The sequence below is a fragment of the Sphaerodactylus townsendi genome, linkage group LG09, assembly GCF_021028975.2.
Source record: "Sphaerodactylus townsendi isolate TG3544 linkage group LG09, MPM_Stown_v2.3, whole genome shotgun sequence".
Taxonomy (NCBI): domain Eukaryota; kingdom Metazoa; phylum Chordata; class Lepidosauria; order Squamata; family Sphaerodactylidae; genus Sphaerodactylus; species Sphaerodactylus townsendi.
Genome location: NC_059433.1, coordinates 20,580,524 through 20,585,021, shown reverse-complemented (window position 1 = coordinate 20,585,021; position 4,498 = coordinate 20,580,524).

The following is a 4,498-nucleotide window of genomic DNA, read 5'->3' as shown; positions in this document are numbered from 1 at the left end:
ACAAAGTAATGTTTACACTCCAGAACAGGCTCACAATCCCCTCAATTAAAATGGTGGGGACAACCTTTGTATTTTGCAGCCCCAAAGTGCTTCTCTGTAGCCTGGAAGAAATGACAGCGTACATCTGAAGCAGCTAAAATCAGACAATGTGACGCTGTATCAAATGAACTAGTCCAAAATTGACTAATAAGATCTTGTACCTCAAAATACACAGCTTACTTAGCAGGCAATTAAAGAATAAATTCAGCAAAGATTTTCGGTTAGCAGCTATGGGTCGATGTAATCTGAATGGCACTAGGTGGCAGTCTTAGCATAGAAATTTCACATAGACCGGATACTGGCCTTGTTGACATTTGATATCATTTAATAGTTTTTAATACCACTTCCCCTGAAGCCTGGCATAATTTTAAACAAATTGCCCATCTCTTGTTGTTCTGCAGTGTGTTCAGTGCCACAGAAATGTTCAGCACAATGAGCTGCTATTTCAAAATCCCAATTGAGGACATTTAAAAGTGCTGCGGTCCCAATCCAGAACACGCAGAAGTGCTGAAATGGCAGGCAGCTGGGTCTTTATAATTAAAGTTGCAAACTGCTCTGGGACTCAGCAGATGCCCTGAAAAAGGAGATGAGCATGCAGTCCTTTTTGCTGACAAAAAGCCAGGCACTGCAAGGCAGGACAGAAGGGCCCAAGGCTGTCATCAGAAGGCCCTGCTGCTGCTGTAAGATACTTAAAAATTGCAATTGAGAAGATTGTGACAGTGCTGCCATTTAAGAAAAAATAAATAAAAACTTTTAAAGATTTCAGACAGATCAATCTTTTTACCAAAGGGTAGCTCAAGGATATCTAGTTGCAACAGCGGTAAAAGGCATCACACAACAGTCGGGCAAGATAGTTCCTGTGATGGGGATTGGTTGAGCTTTGGTAGCGTGTTAAAGGTGTACAATTTAACATCAGCAAATCTACTGATTCGTGACTGGGGCCTGTGCCTACTTTAAAGCAGGTAGAGGTAGTTTTATAAATAATGGAAGAAAAAAGGTATCCCTGCTTCTGGAATCGCATTGGTTTTTATTATGAGCTCTATTGCTGTGTTACAGTGAATGCACACACAACCTGCACGCGTGTACATACACCTGTTGGTAAGAAAGAGCCAAAGTGTCTCCACTTTACTAATGACAATAGGAATCACTGCCTTTACATGTTCAGCTGTATGTGCCCTGAATGTAAGATGCAAGAGCCAAGTTTACATTTGTACGTGTGACAGCTGGATTCAACTTCAGTCGCACCTCAGAGACTAGTAAGAATTTTGGGGTATAAGCTTTTGAGAGTCAAAATTCCCTTAGTCAAATACATCTCTGACGAAGGAAGGTTGGACTCTTGAAAGCTTGTACGCCAACATTTTGTTGGTCTCTAATCTTGCTCATGTACTGCAGACCAACATGTCTACCCTATGAAACGATCTTCGTGGAAGAAATGTGTGTATGTTCACTGGATCTTGCAAACTTAAATCAGTTGAGGTATTGATGGTTGCATAATAAGACAGAGATGCAGTAGCACTGAAAAGCGCAACAGCATCCCTTGCAGCATGAGGTTTCATGGGTCAGAGCTCACTTCTTCCGATGCTTATTGGAAGGAAATTATTTTAGAAAAAGGACACACTCACACCCGTGGAGATGTAGAGCAGAAAAACTGCTTGGGAATCCTGTCCTAAATCTTTCAGGTGCGATTCCCTAAGCAAGGGAATTGCATTGGTCATCAACATGGTCCATGATGAGAGAGGTTGGAGGTTCCAACCTCAGATAAGATGCAGATTAGCACAAGTGAAATAGGATAGACAGCAGGAAACTTCTGTATCCTGGTGACCTATTCATGCATGACAACATCGGCAACATGCATGTGTGACTCCGTCCTCACTCAGTCCATAGGGAGCTGTAGGGAAATTGTGACAGTTGGAGAAGAATTGGAGCACAGGTTTCCCAACTTTTCTTTTGGCCTGCAAATAAAAGCTTCCCTTAATCACTTCGTCTTTTTCTTCACATGGTTGCAAATATTGTTGTTCCTCTTGTTACCCTAAATAGGTCGTTTCCACTTTTGATTGGGGGGAATGAGCCTCTCCTAATGGGAGAGGGTAATTGAGATTGATAAACCTGTGTATACCAGGATGGTCCAGATAGAAAACCCGTAAAGAGGCCACTATGTAAAGCAAAAGAGATATTGTTAATAAAAATAGCATTTTTAAATCATACCTGGTTGATTATATAGTCCCGTGGTGATGAATCCTTATATCTCCAGATGTTAAGGACTACAATTCCCATCAGCCCCTGCCAACATGGCCAATTGGCCATGCTGGCAGGGGCTGATGGGAATTGTAGTCCTTAACATCTGGAGTACCAAAGGTTCACCACCACTGAATAGTCAGTCACCCACAAGACATTCAAAAGCTAACTAAGAGTACGAGGGAAGAAGTAGCATCACTTTTTCAGGGAGGGTGATATTTACCATTCTGGTAGAGGAGAGGCCCAATGAGGGCAGCGCTGAAGAGAGAAACAGCGAGCGTTCCCCAGAGCAAAAGGAAAATGTTTTGCACAAGAGTGCCAAGATGGCTGTAAATTACAATAAGCAAAGGTAGGCTCGGAGTGCTCCTTTTCTCCCCTTGGGGTGAACAAATGCAGATCTGTGACTCCTTTGTTCAGCTGGGCATATCTTTAGGTCACTAGAAAAGCACAGACTGCCAACCTCCTGAATGCCTTGACATAATGTGGGGTCCAACTCCTCTAACAGGCAGTCATTTCATGCGAGCAGTGTCTTGCTCTTATGCCATTTCTTGTTCCCCCTGTGCCACCCACTAGCAGGGGAGTGGTCCAGCCACCTCACTGTTGCCTAAGTCATCTTACTTCTCAGGATAGAGTTGAACACATGAGGCAGACCACTCTACCGTCAAAGTCAGTATTGTTTGTTCTAAGTGGCAGGTCTTCACATCACCTACAACCTGGCCTTTTACTCTAGACATACCAGGGGTTTAACGTGATGTTCTGACCATGAGTTACAGCCCCTCCCAGTTCTATGGAACCTTGTATTGTTTATTCAGGATTCCGTAAAGCACATCTATTTCCAAAGCTGTGCTAACCATTTGAACGGGACAAGCTGTAAAATCTACTTAGTAAACAGCAGGAATATTTCCTGTGGAAACTTCCAGGGAAAACCTGTTGAGATAGGGGCAACACCGGAAAACGGTGACAGAAGAACAAGGCTGACTCGTTTAAAGTGTAGAATAAAATTTTCAAAGCGCTCGGGAAGTGTAAGAACTCGATGTACTCCTCCATGGCGTTGATCTGCCCTGGGGGCACAGGTTGTGCAGCTAAGGGAAGCATGCTGTTGTCAGAGCCTTCAAGTCGTCTGTTTATTATTACTCTGATCGTGGCGAACGAAAGAAACATCTCAATGTAAGGAACATTTCGTGTTCAAACAAAGATGTATTCCACGAACCCTGCCCTTTGCCCATCAAAACACTGTATCTCGGTGCTCATATAATCTATGCTGAAACCATTTTGGCGCGTATGAAGTCAATATGGAATTGATTCAGGGTGCTTCTGGATGGGGTGGTGGGCATATTCGGTAGGCCCACCTGGTCCTTCTGATCAGCACAAATCCCATTCAACTGTGAGCCACTGCCTTCATGAATATTACAAATTGCCATCACCAGCAAGAATTGCAGGAACATAGTGAGCTCTAAAATTGTGCGGCTGATTGAGTGCTTTGGGTGCCTTGTACTCCCCGCCCAGGTGTGTAACAGTGTGCAGGCTCAGACACATTTTAATTGGAGATGTTCCATTGAGCCCAGTGGTGAAGCAAATGATGGAGGCTTGGGGCCACTCCCCACTCACCTCTTTAAAAGACACGAGGAGGATGGACGTTCCCCACGTCACCAGTGCCCACCGCTTAGGCTGCTCCTTAATTTGCAGCTTCTCCCACCTCCTTGTCGTGCATTGGCAAATTAGGTCCTCTGAAAAGAGCAACATTTTCAAAAACCAGGTGCCGCGAGGGGGGGTGGGGAACCTCGTTTACGCAAGGGCTGATTCGGCTCTTGGCGCTTTCCGCCAATCACAAAACAGGAACCGCCGCATTTTGTTTAGGAGGGTGTCCCTGTCAGAAAGTGCTCGAAATTGAGACGCAGCACAACAAGACGTGCCAACATTGCTCTTTTGCTCTTTTGCTCGAGCTCCACTGTTTTGCAGCTTGGCAAAGTGCCGCTGAGCACAGGAGTTGTCGGGCGTAAACCGAAAACCCATTTTACTTTCATTTTTCTGCCCAAGCACTTTACAACAGGTAGTGACGCCAGCATGTGCAGACGCTCTCAAACAATCGCGTTCAGCTTATCCAAATGAACTTTTGGGTCAGCCAATAAAAATGGAGCCCGCCCGCTGGCTGCAACTCCCACGATGTAAATGATGCACACGCTGCGTATAGCCAATCAGAAGCCGCACCGATTGCCTCTTTGAC